The 26,083-nt window shown below is 46.2% G+C and overlaps 1 protein-coding gene across 3 annotated transcripts in view; it reads left to right on the forward strand.

Moving 5' to 3' along the window:
* The window catches only part of LOC117413696 (transcription factor HIVEP3-like), a 140,234-nt gene that overhangs the window by 48,357 nt on the left and 65,794 nt on the right, over positions 1-26,083 (forward strand). Inside the window, exon 3 of one of the 3 annotated variants that reach the window (XM_058997743.1) lies at positions 16,576-16,673. The exons of the other annotated variants lie outside the window; for them this stretch is intronic. The gene's annotated coding sequence lies outside the window, so the exon portion shown is untranslated. The remainder of the gene's footprint in view (positions 1-16,575; positions 16,674-26,083) is intronic. 3 annotated transcript variants of the gene reach the window in all.

A 26,083-nucleotide genomic window follows, 5' to 3' on the forward strand; every position in this document is an offset into this window, starting at 1 on the left:
AACACGGATTGTGGAGAGAGCTGCAGTCAGAACATGGAAAGAATCAGGTTATTTTTGTTGGCCTCTTGTGTAGCTATCACGTCTTTATAGGGATGGTCACTTTCGGATAACTCAGACATTTTGGTATATGTGAAATGTTTTGGGACAATTCTTAACTATTTTTTTTTTTTTTTTGCTGTTGTTCAGAATCACTTGTTTATCATTTTCTGTTTCCATCATCTTTCTAAACTGTGGCCTGTGACCAGTGTTTACTCTGGTTGCTCCAGTGCAGAGTGAGTCTGACTCCATGTTATACAAGGAGAAAAACAACTTGTGAATGTTACTGCTGCTTCCTAATCCCAAGCTGTTTCTCTGCAGCATCAGAAATCCTGTCTGCTGTTCTGCATTGCCTGCTTCTTCTTTATACCAGACATTGCAGTGAAGCCAAAATAGTAATGCAGGTGTTCTCGCTATACCAGGATACACAGAAGAAACCACATGCAATGACAGGCTGGTGTGTTGAGCACGGACCAGCCTTGAGGTGGAGGATACACATGGAACTAGGGGTGTGTAGATCCTCGCACTGTCCAATAATTCAGCAGTTCAGTGACTCGTATTCAAGAGACACGCACAATACGGGTGCAAGGGCTTGAACTGAGAGGGAAGTTAATTGCTTTGAATTACTGCTGAATTACTGGACACTAGAAGAGTCGGCTCTTAGTGAAGTGAAAATCAAAAACAAAGGAAAGATAGATAATTACAGATGAAAGATTATAGAATAGGTTCTGAGAAGATCACACTACCAGGAGACGCAGTCTTATTGTCAATGATTGATACTTAATCATTTGTAGTTTGCGAATGATGAGGAAAGAACACTGCAGGGAACACTGTAATAATGGACACTGAGGGGTCTGTGCACGCTGCAGGGATGCTGTAATAATGGACACTGTGAGGGGTCTGTGCACGCTGCAGGGATGCTGTCATAATGGACACTGTGAGGGGTCTGTGCACGCTGCAGGGATGCTGTAATAATGGACACTGTGAGGGGTCTGTGCACACTGCAGGGATGCTGTAATAATGGACACTGAGGGGCCTGTGCACACTGCAGTGATGCTGTAATAATGGACACTGTGAGGGGTCTGCACGCTGCAGGGATGCTGTAATAATGGACACTGTGAGGGGTCTGTGCATGCTGCAGGGATGCTGTAATAATGGACACTGTGAGGGGTCTGTGCACACTGCAGGGATGCTGTAATAATGGACACTGAGGGGCCTGTGCACGCTGCAGGGATGCTGTAATAATGGACACTGTGAGGGGTCTGCACGCTGCAGGGATGCTGTAATAATGGACACTGTGAGGGGTCTGTGCACGCTGCAGGGATGCTGTAATAATGGACACTGAGGGGTCTGTGCACACTGCAGGGATGCTGTAATAATGGACACTGTGAGGGGTCTGTGCACGCTGCAGGGATGCTGTAATAATGGACACTGTGAGGGGTCTGTGCACGCTGCAGGGATGCTGTAATAATGGACACTGTGAGGGGTCTGTGCACGCTGCAGGGATGCTGTAATAATGGACACTGTGAGGGGTCTGTGCACGCTGCAGGAATGCTGTAATAATGGACACTGTGAGGGGTCTGTGCATGCTGCAGGGATGCTGTAATAATGGACACTGTGAGGGGTCTGCACGCTGCAGGGATGCTGTAATAATGGAGACTGTGAGGGGTCTGTGCACACTGCAGGGATGCTGTAATAATGGACACTGTGAGGGGTCTGTGCATGCTGCAGGGATGCTGTGTGCAGGGCTGTTTGGAGAGCTGTGTTCGGGGCTGTGTGCAATGTGTGCAATGCTGTGTGCAGGGCTGTTTGGAGAGCTGTGTTCGGGGCTGTGTGCAATGCTGTGTGCAATGCTGTGTGCAGGGCTGTGTGCAATGCTGTGTGCAATGCTGTGTGCAGGGCTGTGTGCAATGCTGTGTGCAATGCTGTGTGCAGGGCTGTGTGCAATGCTGTGTGCGGGGCTGTGTGCAATGCTGTGTGCGGGGCTGTGTGCAGGGCTGTGTGCAGGGCTGTGTGCGGGGCTGTGTGCAATGCTGTGTGTGGGGCTGTGTGCAGGGCTGTGTGCAGGGCTGTGTGCAATGCTGTGTGCAGGGCTGTGTGCAGGGCTGTGTGCAGGGCTGTGTGCAATGCTGTGTGCAGGGCTGTGTGCAATGCTGTGTGCGGGGCTGTGTGCAATGCTGTGTGCGGGGCTGTGTGCAATGCTGTGTGCAGGGCTGTGTGCAATGCTGTGTGCAATGCTGTGTGCGGGGCTGTGTGTGTGCAATGCTGTGTGCAATGCTGTGTGCAGGGCTGTGTGCAATGCTGTTTGCGGGGCTGTGTGCAGGGCTGTGTGTGTGCAATGCTGTGTGCAGGGCTGTGTGCAATGCTGTGTGCAGGGCTGTGTGCAGTGCTGTGTGCGGGGCTGTGTGCAATGCTGTGTGCAATGCTGTGTGCAATGCTGTGTGCAGGGCTGTGTACAATGCTGTGTGCGGGGCTGTGTGCAATGCTGTGTGCGGGGCTGTGTGCAGTGCTGTGTGCAATGCTGTGTGCGGGGCTGTGTGCAATGCTGTGTGCGGGGCTGTGTGCAATGCTGTGTGCAATGCTGTGTGCAGGGCTGTGTGCGGGGCTGTGTGCAATGCTGTGTGCGGGGCTGTTTACAATGCTGTGTGCGGGGCTGTGTAAAATGCTGTGTGCGGGGCTGTGTAAAATGCTGTGTGCAATGCTGTGTGCAATGCTGTGTGCGGGGCTGTGTGCAATGCTGTGTGCAGGGCTGTGTGCAATGCTGTGTGCGGGGCTGTGTGCGGGGCTGTGTGCAATGCTGTGAGGTGCTGTGTGCAGGGCTGTGAGGTGCTGTGTGCAGTGCTGTGTGCAGTGCTGTGTGCCGGGCGTGTCTCTCACAGGCAGGTGAATGAGATGTTATCTACAGTGCTGTGGCTTCCCTCGCACTGAGGTCATTCTGTTCTGTCCTAAACGGGGCTGTCGGCTCATCAGGAACTGAGCGAGTCTCTGGAGATTGCTAAATATAACACCCCAGCAGCAGCACAGCCTCCTGATTTCCTCTGCAACAAGAAGGGATTCCATTCACAGGATCAGTACTATTTATTTATTTAGTCTTTCTCCACCCTTAAAATACACAAGCTCTTTTAAGAAAGGGCGGCTGAAAAGTGTCGACCCAGCTTGTGCATATGCTGTCGAGAAAGTGCTTCAAGGCAGGGCTGCAGCCAGCGGCCCCCCCTAATGTCAGCTTACAGACCCTACATATAAGCCCTCCCTTCAGGGATACATAATTAGGCAATGCAAGCAATCAAAGGTTGTGTAGTTTGTTTTAGATTTAAAAAAAGTGAAAAGGGGCAAATCAGGTCAGAACAGGAGGCTGTGTGGTCCAGTGGTTAAAGAAAAGGGCTTATAACCAGGAGGTCCCCGGTTCAAATCCCACCTCAGCCACTGACTCATTGTGTGACCCTGAGCAAATCACTTAACCTCCTTGTGCTCCGTCTTTCGGGTGAGACATAGTTGTAAGTGACTCTGCAGCTGATGCATAGTTCACACACCCTAGTCTCTGTAAGTCGCCTTGGATAAAGGCGTCTGCTAAATAAACAAATAATAAATAATGGAGATAATCATAAAACAGGCAGTCTTATCATCTAAGCTAGCAAATTTATCTCGTGGTGTGTAAGAACTGAACAGCACAGTGAGGAAGCAGTGATGGGTCTGTGCATTTCTCAATGAGGTGGCCAGCTCATGTTACACGCTGCCATTCAGAGTGCTGTCTATTTAAGAATGCTGACAGCTGGCAGCTGATAAGAACAATCGCACGGCCTGTGGCGGGAGAGAGAGGCAGCTTCTGACTCTGATCAGCATGCAGATCAATCGTATCGCTGACCTCGCTTTGTGTTTTACACTAAGCAGTCAGAGCTGATACCTCTCAGCACCAGTCCATTCTGAAGATGCTATCAGAGCCATTGAAGTGACTGCTTAAACAGGAACTTTACAGCTGACACGAGAGAAATTGGCTGGTGAGAAAGAGGCTGAAAGTCATGGTCAGACTTTCCATTTCCCAGCCTGACCCTCAACTCAGAGGTCCTGGTGACACACTGTGCTCAGAGGGCATGGTGGAAGAGGTCTCCGTTAGAGCCGGGTTTACAGTTAGAGCAGCGGAGGAGTGAAGGGGTTCAAAGAGCAAGGAAGAGGTGAGAGAGAGAGATCAGGTTTTAAAGGCAGCGTTACAGAATCACATTTCATTAAATAAACCTGTGCAAAAGCAGCTGTAGATCCAGTATGTATGAAGTGGAGTAACAGAGCGAACTGTGTGAGCTGGAGCCCAGGGCCAGCCAGCTCTGAGACTGCGCAGAGGAAGAAAAGCGAAGGAGCTCTCTGAGCCAGCCTGTCCAGAGCAGGAGCACAGACTCCTGGGACCAGCACAGCGTGCCTGCATGGAGCACGGAGTCTTGGGACCAGCACAGCCTGCCTGCATGGAGCACAGACTCCAGGGACCAGCACAGCCTGCCTGCGTGGAGCACAGAGTCTTGGGACCAGCACAGCCTGCCTGCATGGAGCACAGAGTCCAGGGACCAGCACAGCATGTCTGCATGAAGCACAGAATCCAGGGACCAGCACAGCATGCCTGCATGGAGCACAGACTCCTGGGACCAGCACAGCATGCCTGCATGGAGCACAGAGTCTTGGGACCAGCACAGCATACCTGCATGGAGCACAGAGTCCTGTGAGATTAGTGACCCACAGTAAAAGAAGGAGATAGCATAGGGGAAAACTGCAACATTACTGTGCAGATTTACTGTTTAACTTTTCTAAAGGAGACTGCGCTTTATTGAGATGGGGAATGAGGCAGGCACAGTGTAGGTGATTCTGCAGTACAGTATGTCAGCTGGGTCTCTGTCTGTGATGAGGCAGACACAGTGTAGGTGATTCTGCAGTACAGTATGTCAGCTGGGTCTCTGTCTGTGATGAGGCAGGCACAGTGTAGGTGATTCTGCAGTACAGTATGTCAGCTGGGTCTGTCTGTGATGAGGCAGGCACAGTGCAGGTGATTCTGCAGTACAGTATGTCAGCTGGGTCTGTCTGTGATGAGGCAGGCACAGTGTAGGTGATTCTGCAGTACAGTATGTCAGCTGGGTCTGTCTGCGATGTCAGATTTGTAATAAATCCTGCACTCGGTAGCTGGTGTAATTGTCTTCACATCTCACAAGCTCCAAATTCACCAGCATTTTATAAAGAAAAAAGTAAAAACAAAACAAGAAAACACCTGTGACACCTGTCTAGGAGCCAACAGTGACAAAGACATCTTTGAGGTTAAAATGAAGAAGAACATTATATCAACCATTCTGTATTAATAACTATCACTCAGCAATGCTACATTTAGAAATAGAAACTGAGTTTGTTAGGTTTCCTGTAGGATTTCTCAGTTCTGTATTGGCAGTGAATCGATATAACATTCATGGTGTCACTCTGCTTGCAATGCAGTCTCTAATGAGCAATACAAAGAGATGTAGAGGAGCTCTGCAAAGGGTCACTGTGGAGTCTTGGCCATCCCGATGCTAAATGAGGGATTAGACTGTATGAAGCATTAAGAGCAGTTTTGGGAGGGTCGGTAAATATCTGTATTTGTGTTGGTGGTATAAATAAATGCAGCATTAAGAGGAATGGTTTATGTAGCGATTAGCAGCTTCCCTCCTCATTCGTCTTGGTCAGTGGTGACTGTCAGGACTACAGGGGGCAGGGCAGGGCAGCAATCCACGAATCCACCCCCAGACAGGAATAGAATACAAACAGAAAGAAGCACAGGGTTCTCAGAAGCACCTTGCAGGAGCACAGTCTGTGTTCATTAAAGAGATCCATAGAGTCAGAGGGACGGTAGTTGCTCATGCCAAGCTATCAGTGAAGCCAGACTCTATACAGCAAGGATAGTTTACGTGTGTTCAGAGGATTGGAGCAGCAAAAGCAAATCAGCAAAAAGCACCATTTCACTTTTAATGTGTAGTTCCCAACATTCTTAGGTGAAATGTAGAAACAAGAATAAAAAATAAGTCCATTCCTGTCATACAGTAAGAGAAATAAGTTGCCAAAGTAAAGTGAAAATGTCCTTCTCCTCCTCCTTTTTCTCCCAACGTATTTTTTTGCAGACCCCAGGCACTTCTATCCACGCATATGTATATTAAAGGACATCCGATTTTAATGACAATGAACTTGTTTTGTCAACATGGAATATACTTGGGGAACACACTTATTGTGACGTCTATGTCATTTATATTAAATTATTTGTTTCTGTTTTAAAATGGAACATTTGCCTGCAAAAAATATCTTTTTTTAATATTAAATAATATAAAAATAAAAAAAGGTTTGGCATGCTTGGGATTTGAAACTACAACCTTCGTGTTGTGTTAACTGTCAGTGCTACACGATTAGTTGAGACAAGCAGTATTTTGAAAGATGAAGTCAGCTAGCTGAGAATTCTCCAGACTTTATTATATTTTGGAAATCTTTCGAGTCATCATTCATCTTCATCATCATCATCATCCTGAGATTCTGATCTTGAGCTCTGAAAAATGTTTGTTTCCTGTCAGTGTAACGCTCATTGTGGTACCTATTGGTGCAAGGAAGTACGGTTCCTCTTGATACTGAATGATGAGAGTAACACTATTTGTTGTCCCCACTGGACAAAAAGGGACGAAACCCTTCCACTGCAAGACGGTGCTTGTGAAGACATTGACATCGAGGAGGAACATCGAGGAGGAGCGTGTCCGCTCCATGGAGAGAACTACGACATGAAACCCTTCCACTGCAAGACGGTGTTTGTGAAGGCATTGACATCGAGAAGGAACATCGAGGAGGAACATCGAGGAGGAGCGCGTCCGCTCCATGGAGAGAACTACGACACGAAACCCTTCCATTGCAAGACGGTGCTTGTGAAGGCATTGACATCGAGGAGGAACATCGAGGAGGAGCGCATCCGCTCCATGGAGAGAACTACGACACGAAACCCTTCCATTGCAAGACGGTGCTTGTGAAGGCATTGACATCGAGGAGGAGCACATCCGCTCCATGGAGAGAACTACGACATGAAACCCTTCCACTGCAAGACGGTGCTTGTGAAGGCATTGCCCAGCCGAGGCCATCAGAAAGAGGCCATAGTCGCCAGGAGGATGCCGGGACTTCACTAGGTCAGTTTAGGGGATTTGATCCCAAGCAAGTATAGAGAGGTTCCACAGTGTAGTAGGTTCCTGGAGTGAGACGTCTCTTTTAGTGAGGCTAGCGCTCACCTTGTTTTCTTTATTAAATCTGCCGCTAGGATTACCCTTGTTGGTACTCTTGCGTCGGGCCTGTTTTGTTTATTAAATCTGTGTGTGTGAGTGTGAGAGTGAGTGTGAGTGTGTGTAGCAGGGCAGAAGAGCCCTGCGTGTAAATATGGTTAATGTGTTATTTTGTGTTTATTTAAAAAGGAATGGTTTGTTGTTGTAGTGTTAGGATTGAAATGGATTGTTTTGTGTTCAGGTAAAACGAGCATGTAGCAGAGCCCTGCTGGTAAAGCTGCTATGATTGAAATGGATTGTTTTGTGTTGATTTAAAACGAATGATGTTAGTGTTGTTTGGCAGCGTGGATGGGATAAAAGCACCATCCCTGGAAAGGCGTGCAGAATGTGTCCGTCTCCGAATTGATTAAGTGATTGCTAATTTAGAGATGGCCACGTGTATAAAAGCACAGCAGAGAGGAGGAACGGGTGAGAGACAGAAGAAGATAAAGATTTAAAAGAAATAGATAAACAATTGCTACTCGTGCTGGAAGGACGAGCACGATACTTGTTGGTGAAGGTATTTTGTGCTTGTTTTTGTTTAAACTTTTATTTTGGCTCTGTAAGCTGTGGTTTGTAAAAGTGTTTTGTTTATTTTTATTTAATAAATAGGCGCACAGCTCTTCAACCCGCAGTACTTGTCTGTGTCAACGTCCTGGTCTGGGGATGTCCGCGCTCGACCGTCCTGCCAGTGTGTGAATTCCCTGGCCAGGCTGCTAATCCCCCAGAGTGGGTTCAGGTTTGTTCCTCAGTCTCAGTTACTCAGTGCTGTCCTGATGGGAGTTACAAGGTAAATGAAAACCTACAGCTTGATCACACAAGGGATATGAATTCTTATCTGATGTTTCACAGATATTTTCTTCTGTTTGTAGAAGAATTCACAGCAGCTGTAGGTGTGTGGTCTATCGCAATGTATCCCATCTTGTGCTTTTAACTGCACCCTGATGATTTTGTCAGCAGGTAGATACAACACTGATGAATGGCCCTGGATTGCATCACCCCATCCTTGTTTCCAGGGGTTGATGGAACTGAGCAGGTGTAGCACAGGAATCCCCTTCATTGATACAGAGTCCAGGTTAATGTGACTTTGAATTGAAGGCAAGGCATCTTGCTCTCTCTGTCAATGGGAAGAATCGCATATTGTGTCTCTGTAAATGTTTACATGAGGATATATTCAGTTGGAAATCTGAAGCACTTATGAATGGGATGTTTCACTGTGTGTGTGTGTGTGTGTGTGTGTGTGTGTGTGTGTGTGGTTACAGCTCAACAAAGCATTTGATACCAACATGACAACGCGTGCAGATTTACTCTGCTAATCCCTGATTGAGGTTCCATTCTGGCCTCGAAGCAGAAGGGAGAGTTCTAGAGAGTTCTAGAGGGGGTGTCATTGGTGACAGGGGCTCCTCTTTAGTTGGGAGTCGCACAGCGCTGAGTAGCTTTGCTATGCTTGTACTATGGGGAACTTTTCAAAGGGGGCCTTCATTTAAACTCACTGACTCATTACAAGGAGAAGAGTCCTGTGTGTGGGGTCTGCTGAGTGAAGGATCTACAGTCCAGGAGCCGGACAAGCAATTAGAAACAAGGTGTGCAAATCACTGTCATTCACAGGGCTGATTTATTTGTTATGCAAATGAAAAACCTGCATGTGCATTCCACAGTATCATAAGCTGATCTCTTGTCACAATGGGACAGCAAGACAGCAGAGCTGGCAGGGTTTGATTTGAGGGCTGTTAGCATCAGCGAGACTGGACATATAGATAGGGGGCCTAATCTAAGGGTTTATGTATGTGAGAGAATATAAATGTAGACCCTTGTACTATATTGGTTAATATATAATAATGCAATGCAGTGCAGTACCTCCCACAGTTTCGAGCGAGACTTCAGGATGGTCAATAGCCCTGCTGTAGCAGAGCAGAGAGAACAAGCTGGAAGCTATTCAGACATGACTGAGAGGCGCTGAGGAGCTAAACTATGAAGGGTCTTATAGGTCAACAACAAGATCTTAACATCCATCCCAAACCAACCAGGCTTCCCAAGAGCGCTGTGATGTCATCTGTAGAACCGGAACGAGGCAAGACTCACAACCAATACAATAATCCAGTGAATTAAAAAACACAGCTAAAGAAGAAATGCATGGAGCAGGTTTCAGCAGAACCGTGGCCTTGGTCTAAATAATTCCACACTGGGATACAGTATCATTCCAGACCGTATATTAGCTCCTTAAAACTGTTTCTGTGAATGAGACATTACAATACAGCTCCACATTGTATTACAATACAGCTCCACACTGTGTTACAATACAGCTCCACATTGTATTACAATACAGCTCCACATTGTGTTACAATACAGCTCCACATTGTGTTACAATACAGCTCCACACTGTGTTACAATACAGCTCCACATTGTATTACAATACAGCTCCACATTGTGTTACAATACAGCTCCACATTGTGTTACAATACAGCTCCACACTGTGTTACAATACAGCTCCACACTGTGTTACAATACAGCTCCACACTGTGATACAATACAGCTCCACACTGTGTTACAATACAGCTCCACACTGTGATACAATACAGCTCCACATTGTGTTACAATACAGCTCCACATTGTATTACAATACAGCTCCACACTGTGATACAATACAGCTCCACATTGTGTTACAATACAGCTCCACATTGTATTACAATACAGCTCCACATTGTGTTACAATACAGCTCCACACTGTGTTACAATACAGCTCCACACTGTGTTACAATACAGCTCCACACTGTGATACAATACAGCTCCACATTGTGATACAATACAGCTCCACACTGTGTTACAATACAGCTCCACACTGTGTTACAATACAGCTCCACACTGTGTTACAATACAGCTCCACACTGTGATACAATACAGCTCCACACTGTGTTACAATACAGCTCCACATTGTATTACAATACAGCTCCACACTGTGTTACAATACAGCTCCACACTGTGATACAATACAGCTCCACACTGTGATACAATACAGCTCCACACTGTGTTACAATACAGCTCCACACTGTGTTACAATACCACACTGTGTTACAATACAGCTCCACACTGTGATACAATACAGCTCCACACTGTGTTACAATACAGCTCCACACTGTGATACAATACAGCTCCACACTGTGTTACAATACAGCTCCACACTGTGATACAATACAGCTCCACACTGTGTTACAATACAGCTCCACACTGTGTTACAATACAGCTCCACACTGTGTTGCAATACCACACTGTGTTACAATACAGCTCCACACTGTGTTACAATACAGCTCCACACTGTGTTACAATACAGCTCCACACTGTGATACAATACAGCTCCACACTGTGTTACAATACAGCTCCACACTGTGATACAATACAGCTCCACACTGTGTTACAATACAGCTCCACATTGTGATACAATGCAGCTCCACATTGTGATACAATACAGCTCCACACTGTGTCGTTTTCCAGTTCGTTGGGAGGAATTCCTTTTGTTACCACAGCGATGTTCTTGTTTCTAAGAGAAAGTGGATCAGAGCGGAGGTGGAAAGTGTAGCTGTCCACAGCGTGTGTGTGTGTGTGCGTGCGTGTGTGTGTGTGTGTGTGTGTGTGTGTGTGCCAGCCAGCACAGAGATTGCGTGTCTGGAGATCCTTTCTTGTGGCTTCTTTGTTTCTTGTGGGAGTTTCTTTTTTTTATTGATACATTTCTGCCCCAGATAGTTTTTCCAAACCCTTCAGGGGGACTGAATTTACTAATCTTGTGCATGTCTGTGTTTCTAAAAGGATCAGAAAGCAGTCAAATCTAGAGATAAACAAATGTGAGTGTTATTTCCTGCTGTCCCTCCACTAACATGCTTTCTTAGCAGCTCAGTAACATTCACAGAGAGGTCATTACAGTGCAGTGTAATTAAAGCATTGATCTCTAGTTCCACTTTGCTTCTTATTAGACTTTCAATCGAACAAACATTCCTCATACTGCCGCCCAACAACTCATAAACTGTTTTATTGTATTCAGTGCTCCCAATAAGCTGTCAATACATCATCCCTGAGGGAATCCTGAGCAGGGTTATTAATACAGAGCTACGATCTACCACTGTAGAGATCATGAGCTCACAGTGAAATATCAGAGCAAGACCCGCAGTGTGAGTGATGGGCAGTAATCCAGCTCTCAGACCCACAGTGTGAGTGATGGGCAGTAACCCAGCTCTCAGACCTGCAGTGTGAGTGCAGTAACCCAGCTCTCAGACCTGCAGTGTAAGTGATGGGCAGTAACCCAGCTCTCAGACCCACAGTGTGAGTGATGGGCAGTAACCCAGCTCTCAGACCTGCAGTGTGAGTGCAGTAACCCAGCTCTCAGACCCGCAGTGTGAGTGCAGTAACCCAGCTCTCAGACCCGCAGTGTGAGTGCAGTAACCCAGCTCTCAGACCTGCAGTGTGAGTGATGGGCAGTAACCCAGCTCTCAGACCCGCAGTGTGAGTGATGGGCAGTAACCCAGCTCTCAGACCCGCAGTGTGAGTGATGGGCAGTAACCCAGCTCTCAGACCCGCAGTGCGAGTGCAGTAACCCAGCTCTCAGACCCGCAGTGCGAGTGCAGTAACCCAGCTCTCAGACCCGCAGTGTGAGTGCAGTAACCCAGCTCTCAGACCCGCAGTGCGAGTGCAGTAACCCAGCTCTCAGACCCGCAGTGCGAGTGCAGTAACCCAACTCTCAGACCCGCAGTGTGAGTGCAGTAACCCAGCTCTCAGACCTGCAGTGTGAGTGCAGTAACCCAGCTCTCAGACCTGCAGTGTGAGTGCAGTAACCCAGCTCTCAGACCTGCAGTGTGAGTGCAGTAACCCAGCTCTCAGACCTGCAGTGTGAGTGCAGTAACCCAGCTCTCAGACCCGCAGTGCGAGTGCAGTAACCCAGCTCTCAGACCCGCAGTGCGAGTGCAGTAACCCAGCTCTCAGACCCGCAGTGCGAGTGCAGTAACCCAGCTCTCAGACCCGCAGTGCGAGTGCAGTAACCCAGCTCTCAGACCCGCAGTGTGAGTGATGGGCAGTAACCCAGCTCTCAGACCCGCAGTGTGAGTGATGGGCAGTAACCCAGCTCTCAGACCCGCAGTGTGAGTGATGGGCAGTAACCCAACTCTCAGACCCGCAGTGTGAGTGCAGTAACCCAGCTCTCAGACCTGCAGTGTGAGTGCAGTAACCCAGCTCTCAGACCTGCAGTGTGAGTGCAGTAACCCAGCTCTCAGACCCGCAGTGTGAGTGCAGTAACCCAGCTCTCAGACCTGCAGTGTGAGTGCAGTAACCCAGCTCTCAGACCTGCAGTGTGAGTGCAGTAACCCAGCTCTCAGACCTGCAGTGTGAGTGCAGTAACCCAGCTCTCAGACCCGCAGTGTGAGTGCAGTAACCCAGCTCTCAGACCTGCAGTGTGAGTGATGGGCAGTAACCCAGCTCTCAGACCCGCAGTGTGAGTGATGGGCAGTAACCCAGCTCTCAGACCCGCAGTGTGAGTGATGGGCAGTAACCCAGCTCTCAGACCCGCAGTGTGAGTGATGGGCAGTAACCCAGCTCTCAGACCCGCAGTGTGAGTGATGGGCAGTAACCCAGCTCTCAGACCCGCAGTGCGAGTGCAGTAACCCAGCTCTCAGACCCGCAGTGCGAGTGCAGTAACCCAGCTCTCAGACCCGCAGTGCGAGTGCAGTAACCCAGCTCTCAGACCCGCAGTGCGAGTGCAGTAACCCAGCTCTCAGACCCGCAGTGTGAGTGCAGTAACCCAGCTCTCAGACCCGCAGTGCGAGTGCAGTAACCCAGCTCTCAGACCCGCAGTGCGAGTGCAGTAACCCAACTCTCAGACCCGCAGTGTGAGTGCAGTAACCCAGCTCTCAGACCTGCAGTGTGAGTGCAGTAACCCAGCTCTCAGACCTGCAGTGTGAGTGCAGTAACCCAGCTCTCAGACCCGCAGTGTGAGTGCAGTAACCCAGCTCTCAGACCTGCAGTGTGAGTGCAGTAACCCAGCTCTCAGACCTGCAGTGTGAGTGCAGTAACCCAGCTCTCAGACCTGCAGTGTGAGTGCAGTAACCCAGCTCTCAGACCCGCAGTGTGAGTGCAGTAACCCAGCTCTCAGACCTGCAGTGTGAGTGATGGGCAGTAACCCAGCTCTCAGACCCGCAGTGTGAGTGATGGGCAGTAACCCAGCTCTCAGACCCGCAGTGTGAGTGATGGGCAGTAACCCAGCTCTCAGACCCGCAGTGTGAGTGATGGGCAGTAACCCAGCTCTCAGACCCGCAGTGTGAGTGATGGGCAGTAACCCAGCTCTCAGACCCGCAGTGCGAGTGCAGTAACCCAGCTCTCAGACCCGCAGTGCGAGTGCAGTAACCCAGCTCTCAGACCCGCAGTGTGAGTGCAGTAACCCAGCTCTCAGACCCGCAGTGCGAGTGCAGTAACCCAGCTCTCAGACCCGCAGTGCGAGTGCAGTAACCCAACTCTCAGACCCGCAGTGTGAGTGCAGTAACCCAGCTCTCAGACCTGCAGTGTGAGTGCAGTAACCCAGCTCTCAGACCTGCAGTGTGAGTGCAGTAACCCAGCTCTCAGACCCGCAGTGTGAGTGCAGTAACCCAGCTCTCAGACCTGCAGTGTGAGTGCAGTAACCCAGCTCTCAGACCTGCAGTGTGAGTGCAGTAACCCAGCTCTCAGACCTGCAGTGTGAGTGCAGTAACCCAGCTCTCAGACCCGCAGTGTGAGTGCAGTAACCCAGCTCTCAGACCTGCAGTGTGAGTGATGGGCAGTAACCCAGCTCTCAGACCCGCAGTGTGAGTGATGGGCAGTAACCCAGCTCTCAGACCCGCAGTGTGAGTGATGGTCAGTAACCCAGCTCTCAGACCCGCAGTGTGAGTGATGGGCAGTAACCCAGCTCTCAGACCCGCAGTGTGAGTGATGGGCAGTAACCCAGCTCTCAGACCCGCAGTGCGAGTGCAGTAACCCAGCTCTCAGACCCGCAGTGCGAGTGCAGTAACCCAGCTCTCAGACCCGCAGTGCGAGTGCAGTAACCCAGCTCTCAGACCCGCAGTGCGAGTGCAGTAACCCAGCTCTCAGACCCGCAGTGCGAGTGCAGTAACCCAGCTCTCAGACCCGCAGTGCGAGTGCAGTAACCCAACGCTCAGACCCGCAGTGTGAGTGCAGTAACCCAGCTCTCAGACCTGCAGTGTGAGTGCAGTAACCCAGCTCTCAGACCTGCAGTGTGAGTGCAGTAACCCAGCTCTCAGACCCGCAGTGTGAGTGCAGTAACCCAGCTCTCAGACCTGCAGTGTGAGTGCAGTAACCCAGCTCTCAGACCTGCAGTGTGAGTGCAGTAACCCAGCTCTCAGACCTGCAGTGTGAGTGCAGTAACCCAGCTCTCAGACCCGCAGTGTTAGTGCAGTAACCCAGCTCTCAGACCTGCAGTGTGAGTGCAGTAACCCAGCTCTCAGACCCTCTCCCTACCTTTTTGCATGTTGTACAGCCCAGCTTTGAATTTTGCATAACAAGCCAGGGGTTATACGTTTGCTTTTTCTTGAACTGAGCCTCCGTCCAAACTGCACCTGCTCCGGGCACTTCGTCGGTGGATGCACTGTCCTCCCTAGTGATGTGCAGTTCGCGAACGAATCGTTCTTTTTGAACGACTCACTAAGGTGAACAGTGGGAATCGGATCAGAGTCCCCATTGAATCGGTTCTTTTGATTCACCCTATGAACAAGCTGCGTGGCGCACAGGAGTCGAGTTACCAGCCTATCAAAAGTCATGAAATGATTCCTTACCTCTCGAGTCTGGCTGATTTGTTTGTTGTAACAAGGAAAACGGGTTGTCTCTCAACTCATTGAGTGTTATGAAACTGAAGACCGTATGTGCCATGTTGGATCCAAATTCCCGCTTACTTAGTGCATGATAAGAACTCTGTGTGAGCCAAAATGGCGCCAGTTACATCCTCCAGACCATAGCTATATATCTATGACCCAGACGCTGTGTACTTTCTAGAGTGCTGCTTCACGCTGTCAGAAACTCAGATTACAAGTTTGTGCACCATCATTTTATTTTTTTATTTTTCTTACAGTTCTTCTTAGTTTTCTATGTACGTAACCTTGTGTAAGTCTGCCAAACAAATAAATAATAAAATGAATCACTACTAGTTGTAGCCTATGTGTGTTTGTTATTTTTTATACACATACAAAATTCATCATATCTATATTTAACTATTTAGCACAAATTATGATTAATACTTCTAAGTCATCTTGAGTAAAGTCAGCCAAATTACTAAATAATAATAATAATAATAATAATAATAATAATAATAATAATAATAATAATAATAATAATAATAATTGAGATATACACCTCATTTCCAAAATAAATAAATACAAACATCTACTAGTATTGTAACTTTATTGTACCCAAGGCTTAATTATATAACTTGTGATTACATATTTGACCTTGAGGAATGAATTTATTTTATACATGACAATTTACAACTGCAGTTAAATATTTTATAATTTAATAATGACGGCGATTCCCCTTAGTCCACAAGGTGAAACGTAGTATCAGTTATGATACAACAACCTTTTAGGAGGATATTGCACATTCTAATGGATGGCGTTCTTAAACGTCTATTATATTTTACATGCACATTAAATATACATTTTCGAAATGTTATTTTACTGTGTTAAACACTAAAAAATACTAAATATATACACGTTTAAACTTTGTTTATATAAAATGTACATGTTGCGGTTATGGGTGTGCTTCAACGTATGTTCCATCCTCTGTTTCTGCCTCCTCTCAGTCCCCAGCCTCCCCCTGCTAGTTATACAAAGGGGAAAGGCAGGTTTTGTATTGTATTAATCCTGAAGGGAAAAATACCTCCTATAAATAACTGATTGTGAAATCGGAATACAAAAATATAGAAAGAAACAAAAAAGCCTGAATGACAGTTGGATTGACAGTTACAGTAGAACCTGTCAAATCCCATTTAATTGGTTCCAGGAGTCCATCGGATATGTAGAAATGTCCTTCCTCAGAGGGAGTCGTTGTACTACATTGCAGTTGCTTTAGTTATATAGGGAGATTATAAATGAACAATGTCAGATACAGCAGCGTGTCTAAATCACCACAGTGTGGTACTGGACGTATACTATACAAAGCAAATCAGCACTGTGATACAGTATTTGAAAATTTACAAAACAGCATTCCAAAAACAGCTCTTCTCCTGCTTCCTCAGTCTATGCCAAAGCAATCCGTGCTGTTAACCCAAGACAGGAACAACAAGAAAGCAAACACAGACTGGCTTTGGAGGGCCGTGAAAAAATCTTGTTAACGGTACAGTAATGATATGAATCCCTTGCTTTCTTGTTTTCTTTTATTTAACCTGGTTAAAGTGACAGCATGTTAAAAGAGAAACTGAAATCCTGAATGCATCGTCTTTTCTTTTATCTGCAACTGAATGCATCCTGTTTTACTATGAGCTGAATTTACTTTGTTAGACCCATAATACAATGTGCATTGATCGCTTTCCATCAGTGTTGGTCAGCTGGTAGCAGCATCCTGTGTGAATGACACATGCCAGAGGTTTTACTCCAGCCAACTGCTGCATTGTGAAGAAGCAGCCTCTGCCTGTTTATTCATGTAAACACAGTCACACCCATGTCCCTGGCTCTTGGGCGCTGTACTGTAACAAGATGCAAATGAGCAGAGATGTGTACACAGTGTTCCAGCTGTGCTGTGCTGTGCTGTGCTGTGCTGTGCTGTGCTGTGAGCCAGAAACTAAACCCAGGATTCTCTCCGCTTTTTATTTTTTGTAGTTTGTATTTGTTTCTTAAGAACAAGAAAAGGCCTTTTGGCCCACCTATGCTCATGGTCCGTTAGCACTCAGGAGAGGAAAAACAAAACAACCCGAACCAGGTTAGTAGAGGAAATGAAACCTCTGGGAATCCGTGGCTAGACGGACCGCCCTTCCTCCAGGCAGCTAGCTAAAGGTCTTATTGTGGTCACAGAGAGGGTCCTGTTCTCTGTGACCTGTGAAAAATAATTCTCAGCACTTACTTTGTTTAACCTCTTGACAATTTGAAATACCTCTATTAAGTCGCCTCTGACGCCTTCTTTCTAGGCTTTATTATTATTTATTTCTTAGCAGACGCCCTTATCCAGGGCGACTTACAATTGTTACAAGATATCACATTATACATTATTTCACATTATTTTTACATACAATTACCCATTTATACAGTTGGGTTTTTACTGGAGTAATCTAGGTAAAGTACCTTGCTCAAGGGTGCAACAGCAGTGTCCCCCACTGGGGATTGAACCCACAACCCTCCGGTCAAGAGTCCAGAGCCCTAACCAGTACTCCACACTGCTGCCCCTGCTGCCTTTACAGATTCAGCTCTTTCAGTCTGTCTTCATATGACATACCCTTCAATCCTGGAATTAATCGTGTTGCTCTCCTCTGTACTCTCTCCAATGCCTCAATGTCTTTGTTATGATATGGGGACCAGAGCTGTACACAGTATTCTAGGTGTGGTCATACCAGTGCATTATATCATTTTAATATTATTATTATTATTATTTATTTCTTAGCAGACGCCCTTATCCAGGGCGACTTACAATCGTAAGCAAATACATTTCAAGTGTTACAATACAAGTAATACAATAAGAGCAAGAAATACAATAACTTTTGTTCAAGCAAAGTACAAGTGTGACAAACCAAAATTCAATAATACAGCAGATAATAGTGATAGTTACATCAGGATATGATTAAATAGTGATAGTTACATCAGGATGTGATTAAATACAAAGTACTACAGGTTAAACACTTGGCAGATTACAGTATTCTGAAGTACAGGATTAAATGCAGTAAAATAGGGGGCAGATAAGAGCAAAATAAAGCACATTTACATGAAGGGTGATAGTGTCCCAGGATACAAACAGAGGAGTTCTACAGGTGCTGTTTGAAGAGGTGAGTCTTAAGGAGGCGCCGGAATGTGGTCAGGGACTGGGCAGTCCTGACATCTGTAGGAAGGTCATTCCACCACTGCGGAGCAAGGGTGGAGAAGGAGCGGGCTCTGGAGGCAGGGGAGCGTAGCGGAGGTAGAGCTAGTCTTCTAGTGCAGGCGGAGCGGAGAGGTCGAGTGGGGGTGTAGGGAGAGATGAGGGTCTGGAGGTACCTGGGTGCAGTCTGGTCAAGGCATCTGTAGGCTAGTACAAGAGTCTTGAACTGGATGAGAGCGGTGATCGGGAGCCAGTGGAGCGAGCGGAGTAGTGGAGTAGCGTGGACGAAGCGAGGCAGAGAGAACACCAGGCGGGCAGCAGAGTTCTGGATGAGCTGGAGCGGACGGGTGGCGGACGCAGGGAGGCCAGCCAGGAGGGAGTTGCAGTAGTCTAGGCGGGAGAGTACCAGGGCCTGGACCAGGAGCTGGGTAGCATAGTTGGTGAGGAAGGGTCGGATTCTTCGGATGTTGCTCAGGAAGAATCGGCAAGTGCGTGCCAGAGTGGAGATGTGCTGGGAATAAGAGAGGCAGGGGTCCAGGGTGACTGCAAGGTTCTTAGCGGAGGAAGAGGGAGAGAGTGTGGTAGATTCCAGAGGAACAGAGATAGAGAGATCAGAGGAGGGGGAGGAGGAAGGAAAGAAAAGGAGGTCAGATTTAGAGAGGTTGAGTTTGAGGTGATGCGAGTGCATCCAGGAGGAAATAGCAGACAGACAGGTAGAGATACGGGAGGAGATGGTGGAGTCAGAGGTGGGGAAGGAGAGGAAAATCTGAGCATCATCAGCATAGAAATGGTATGAGAAACCATAGGATGCGATGAGGGGGCCCAGGGAGCGGATGTAGAGAGAGAACAGGAGAGGACCCAAGACTGACAGTTTGAATTCAACTGTCTTGAATATATAACCTAACATTCTATTGGCCTTTTTTATAGCTTTTCCGCACTGTGTTGGCTTAAGAGATTCATCCACTGCTACCCCCAAGTCCTTTTCATACACAGCCTCCTCTATTTCTTTACTATTCATGCTGTACTTGCCTATAATGTTTTTGCCCCCTATGTGCTAGACTTTGCATTTATTCACATTAAATTTAATCTGCCATTAGTCTCTTTGTATTATTAAAGTTGCTGATTGGGAGTTGGCTACCCCTCCCAGTCATCTGCAAATTTGCATAGTTTATTGATTATGTCTTGGTCCAAGTCATTTATATAGATTAGGAATAACAGTGGTCCCAATACTGATCCCTGTGGTGCCCCACTTGTTCCGTTACTCCAGTTTGATGCCTGGCCTCTAATTATCTTGTAAGCAGTTATGAATCCATGCTGCCACTTTACCATGTATACTCACTGATTTAATCTTTAGATATAGTCTTTCCTGCGGTACTTTGTCAAATGCCTTTTGAAAATCTAAGTAGATGATGTCATACGCACTGTCCTTGTCCACTCTAGTAGTCACCTCCTGTAAGAAATCTAATAAATTAGTTAAACAGGCCTCCTAAAGCCATGCTAGCTGTCTCCTATGTTGTTACTATATAAATATTCCTCCATTTTGGTCCTTATTATAGTTTCCATGATTTTACATATGATTGATGTTAAACTTATAGGTGGTTTGTTTATTATAAGTGCTGCAAGCTCCCTTAGTATTTAATTATCTTTTATAACAAACGCTGGTAATGATGTTTGTGTACATTCTGTTAACTTTGTTATATTGTATAAATCCTCCTTTGTAAATACTTGCACAAAGTATTTATTAAGTGCATCTGTGATTTGGTTGTCTTTAGTCACTAAATTACCACTGCTGTCATGTAAACAACTGACTTCCTCTTTCAGTTTCCTTTTAACATTAACATAGTGAACAGACCCTTGTGGATGAAGTTTACGAGCTACCGCTGCTATCTACCTCTGCTAAGACTCCGCTTTAGTGGCAAAGTCTTATTTGCATGAGTCCTGGTGTGACCGGCACACCTCTGTACTGCGCCAAAGTCAAGGAGAGCCTTCGTGCCTCAGACCTGGCTTCATTACCCCCTGACAGGCTGACAGCATTGAGGCAGGCTGGCTTCATTACCCCCTGCACAGAGCAGACTGGCTTCCCTGTCACAGACTGGTCTGCAGTCACAGTGCTGCACAGAGCAGACTGGCTTCCCTGTCACAGACTGGTCTGCAGTCACAGTGCTGCACGGAGCAGACTGGCTTCCCTGTCATAGACTGGTCTGCAGTCACAGTGCTGCACAGAGCAGACTGGCTTCCCTGTCACAGACTGGTCTGCAGTCACAGTGCTGCACAGAGCAGACTGGCTTCCCTGTCACAGACTGGTCTGCAGTCACAGTGCTGCACAGAGCAGACTGGCTTCCCTGTCACAGACTGGTCTGCAGTCACAGTGCTGCACAGAGCAGACTGGCTTCCCTGTCACAGACTGGTCTGCAGTCACAGTGCTATAAAGTACTGTGTAAATTTACTGTGGTAAGCATTTAAAAAGGAGAACAGAAGCAGCAAGCAGCAGCAGCTGTAGTAGTTACAGGAAGGGATATTCATTCTGGCGTGTTTTCAGGACCAGCGCTAGGCAGCGATTGAGGTGGCGCCCCCTCTGAGTTACTGCTGTGTATTGTGTGGTTAAACAGCATTAGTTACCATATGTCTTGGTGAATAGCTTTAAACTGAAACATATTCAGTATATTATTATTCATAATAGCTTTAATATAATTTCCCTAAACTCAAATACGCATTTCAATCCCTTCTACACAACTGTCCAGCTAGGCACAGCGACAGAGAAGCTAAATAAACATCTGTATGCTTGTTACTCTCATAGATTGGCTATGGTATCAGTGTCTGTAAATACATCAGCGTTGTTATACCCAAAATAATCCTAGAAAGCCAACAGTCCGGTTTCAGGAAACACTAATTCTCAGTGAAGAAGTACAAACATCTTCCAACGGAGCAAAAGTTCAGTAACAGCACGTAACGATTTGGGATGGGCAACTTTCTTTGAAGTGAACAGAAGGCTTCAAAAACCACAAAACTGTAAAAAGCTTTTGGCACGCTTTGCATTTATTTCAGTCGGCTACACAATGCAGAACTAAATAACTGCTACAGTGTATGCAGCATGTTAACGGAAGAGTAGGGGGTGAATACCGACAAATAAAAACATCTGCATTTAAAAAGGATTATTATTTTGGTATCTTGCCAGTCAGAGTGAAACGTGTGGTTCAGGTTATATTCCATTGGCACGGCCATGCCTCGGAGATACAAGGCATTGGGGCTTCCCTCCATTTTCATTACACATTCACACCGTGCATGGTACCTGGCTTTCTCTAGATAGCTTTCCTTTATGATAAAAAGAACCTTACCCCAGCCATCTGACTTCTACATTGAAAAAGGCACTTTGGAGCATGCTTATCATAGCAAAACAGTGCTTGAGAAATTAAACATATCAGGGCAAATAATCAATCTGTTTGTTGGCAGCCTAATAAAATGCCTGGTGGGTGAAATGCTCCACAGTGAATAGAAAAGTGTGAGCGCTTGAATCACATCAACACTGTATCCAAACTGGATGAACACACATCACCCACAAGAGGGCTTATTGAATCACATCAACACTGTATCCAAACTGGATGAACACACAACACCCACAAGAGGGCTTATTGAATCACATCAACAATGTATCCAAACTGGATGAACACACAACACCCACAAGAGGGCTTATTGAATCACATCAACACTGTATCCAAACTGGATGAACACACAACACCCACAAGAGGGCTTATTGAATCACATCAACACTGTATCCAAACTGGATGAACACACAACACCCACAAGAGGGCTTATTGAATCACATCAAGACTGTATCCAAAGAATCCAGTGCAGTGTGTACGGCTGGTATAGACCTGCTGTATGAGCCTGGTCTGTAATAGAATCCAGTTCCTGCTGTTTGTAGAGAGAGGAGCAGGTGGAAGTCAGCAGTGGGTTCACTTGATTCCTCAGTTTAGTTTGTGTGGCTGATTCATATCCTGTAACACTGACACTGTTCCTCTAGCGTGCGATCACAATCACCCACACTCCTTTGGAACTTTGTTTTTCAGTATTTTCACTCCATGCTTGTTGTACAACCTTAGACAGCTAGTCAGTTCAAATGACTTACACGACGAACATTGACCAGTTTTGAATCTTTGTAAGAGACCCACTGTACTGTACTGAAAAACACGTGAATATAATATGAAATAAATAAATAATGCTGGAATGAAGTGCGGTCTTGCAGCAGTGTAAATTCAGAGGTGGGAGGGAGAGTTTGTTTCTCTGACTCTCTTTGTCCTCCCATTGTTGACTTCCTCCCGCCAGCCACATCCTGGTTCTTCTCTGTGTCACGGCTTGCGTGGTGAGGCTATGTTTAGCTCCCGGCCCACTCACAGTGAAATGCGTGGGCCACAGCTCGTGAATGAGGGGGCGCCAGCCGTTTCTAATTATAGCAACTTCCTTTTTGCTTTTTATTTTCCGTGCTACGTCAGGCTTGCTTTCTTTCATTCTTGCTTTCGTTCTTTCGTGGACCTGATTGCTGACATTTTCTTGTCTAAATGAACCCAGGCTACTCTTTTCCCTAAACTGTGCCTCTGTATGAAGAACCTTTCCTCTACATGTCGTCAAATGTTTTAAACTGTTCTTTAAAAGGTATTTTTCAACTCTTATAAAGGTTTTCCGTAGTAAAGCATAGCAAAGTGTGATAAAGTATAATAAAAGCATGGTTAAGCAGGTAAGCACTGTAAAGTCCAGATGTGAATAGTAAAGCATATTAAAATCCCAGGCCAAAAATACAGGCAAACCCTGGAAGACTTTGGTAAGTACACATTATAACCACTGGAAAAGCATGGGGGAAACTGCAACCTCACAGTGCTAAAATACCATGGTAAGCATTTCTATTAGAGTCATAAGAATAGTAAGAATGGTAACCAGGCAATTGACTAGTGTTAGCATTTCATATAACAATAGCTAGCATTCATATTCATGAATGTTAATCATGTTTACTTTATTAATGACATTCCTTTTAACTATTTCCTGATTAATGAACAATGAATGAAACGTGAACAATGCATCTGAAATGCAAAGTTACTGTAACTTGTTTTATGAAACCCTTATACAAGTTTGCCTTGGGACGTTTTTAATCTTGACCTAAGCTTGCACTTCAGTGTGAGACTGAGGTAAGAGAGTGGGACTAGTGTGATTGTTAGTCTCACCTACACCTGTGCGAGCTTCCCAGCTGACAGCAGCGTTGTGATGCGCCTGTGCAAGTGAGCTCATCGTTGAGTCTGATGGGAAGATCTGAAGGTGAGACTGATAACAAGTGGGCTTACTGGCCCTGAGCTGGTGGAAATGAGCTTCTGTCTTTCACAGCACGTTGTGTGCATATTGATTATCTGACATGAGGGTTTTCTTGAGCTGCTGTGTTAGCATGTCAGCTCGATAACAGGGGCCTCCTTCATGTTGAAAGAGTCTCTGTTTTAGTGATCTTGGAGAGTTCAGACCGTGTGCTGGACAAGTTTTCATGGCCATTAAAAAATCCTCTTGGTTAAGTTTTACTTTATACTGAAAACCTTGAAATAGAAAGAAAGACAGAAAGGAATTCCGCTTGTGTCCTAATGAAATTCATCTTGTGAGTTGTGTAGCTGTCAGGTTTCCGTTTCGCACACAGATTGCAATGGCACAGTGCTCTGGGATTCACTGACGTGGTTCATAGGAATAGAGGGGTGGACTCTCATATTCACTGAGATAGCTGAGAGAAGCTAGCTAGCGTCTTCAGAACAGACAGAGAAAGAGGAGAGAAGGAAAAGAAAAAGAGAGGAGTGAAAGAGGAGAGAAGAAAAAGAAAGAGGAGTGAAAGAGGAGAGAAGGAAAAGAAAGAGAGGAGTGAAAGAGGAGAGAAGGAAAAGAAAGAGGAGTGAAAGAGGAGAGAAGGAAAAGAAAGAGAGGAGTGAAAGAAAAAGAGGAGTGGAAGAGGAGAGAAGGAAAAGAAAAAGAGAGGAGTGGAAGAGGAGAGAAGGAAAAGAAAGGAGTGAAAGAGGAGAGAAGGAAATGAAAAAGAAAGGAGTGAAAGTGGAGAGAAAGTTCAATGGAAACGGTATAGAGAGAGAGGGGGGCCTGGGAGGCAGGGGTACAGCAGCTGTGTGATCTGGGGAAGCGATACGCTGGGGTATAGCGGCTGTGTGATCTGGGGAAGCGATATGCAGGGGTACAGCCGCTGTGTGATCTGGGGAAGCGAAATACAGGGGTACAGCGGCTGTGTGATCTGGGGAAGCAATATGCAGGGGTACAGCGGCTGTGTGTTGGGAGTGATGGTGAAAGCCCAGGAGACCGCCCATCTCGGGAGCGGTATGATCTGGGGAAGCGATATCTCACACTGTTTGAATGACCGTGCTCAGGGTGAGGCTCAGACAAAGGGCTCTTATTGTCTGTGAGTGAATGAAGAGAGAAGAGCGGGAGCAGCACAGAGACACACACAGCACTCGTACATCACCAAGAGGCACCGCACTCACATTGTAAATACACACTGATCTACTGAGGAACCATGCATTAACCCTTCCAGTGCCAGCACAGATACAACAAGCCCTCTGCATAAGAACATAGGAACATAAACAAGTTTACAAACGAGAGGAGGCCATTCAGCCCATCTTGCTCGTTTGGTTGTTAGTAGCTTATTGATCCCATAATCTCATCAAGCAGCTTCTTGAAGGATCCCAGGGTGTCAGCTTCAACAACATTACTGGGGAGTTGGTTCCAGACCCTCACAATTCTCTGTGTAAAAAAGCGCCTCCTATTTTCTGTTCTGAATGCCCCTTTATCTAATCTCCATTTGTGACCCCTGGTCCTTGTTTCTTTTTTCAGGTCAAAAAAGTCCCCTGGGTCGACATTGTCTATACCTTTTAGAATTTTGAATGCTTGAATCAGATCACCGCATAGTCTTCTTTGTTCAAGTCTGAATAGATTCAATTATTTTAACCTGTCTGCATACAACATGCCTTTTAAACCCAGGATAATTCTGGTCGCTTTTCTTTGCACTCTTTCTAGAGCAGCAATATCCTTTTTGTAACGAGGTGACCAGAACTGAACACAATATTCTAGGTGAGGTCTTACTAATGCATTGTAAAGTTTTAACATTACTTCCCTTGATTTAAATTCAACACCTCTCACAATATATCCGAGCATCTTGTTGGCCTTTTTTATAGCTTCCCCACATTGGAAGCTATATATCCACATTGCACAGCACACTCACATTGTAAATACATACTGATCTACTGAGGCACCATGCATTAACCCTTCCAGTGCCAGCACAGACACAACAAGCCCTCTGCATGGTACACTCACATTGTAAATACCTACAGAAGCCCTGTGCATTAACCCTTCCAGTACCAGCACAGATACAACATGCCGTTGGCCTGGTGCTCTTGTAAGGTTTAAAAATGAAGGTTTTTCACTCCATCTTATTCGTATGATTCTGTATGACACGCGCATCCACAATGTTTAGAATTCACATCCTAGCCCTATATTTAATGTAATATGCCTGTATTTAATGTATTTGCATTTTTTTAAATGTACTATGCCCTGTATTTCACTGTAATAGGAGTTTGCCATGAAACATACAAGATAGGATTTCAAATGATGTATAAACCTCTGTTATTTCATTGCAAAAATTAAACTCATTATCAAAAATGGTGGCAAACCACCACCTCGTCCCTTAAGACGCGCTTTCAGATAGAAGGAAACACCTG

Source organism: Acipenser ruthenus, chromosome 23 (genome assembly GCF_902713425.1).
Source record: "Acipenser ruthenus chromosome 23, fAciRut3.2 maternal haplotype, whole genome shotgun sequence".
NCBI lineage: Eukaryota > Metazoa > Chordata > Actinopteri > Acipenseriformes > Acipenseridae > Acipenser > Acipenser ruthenus.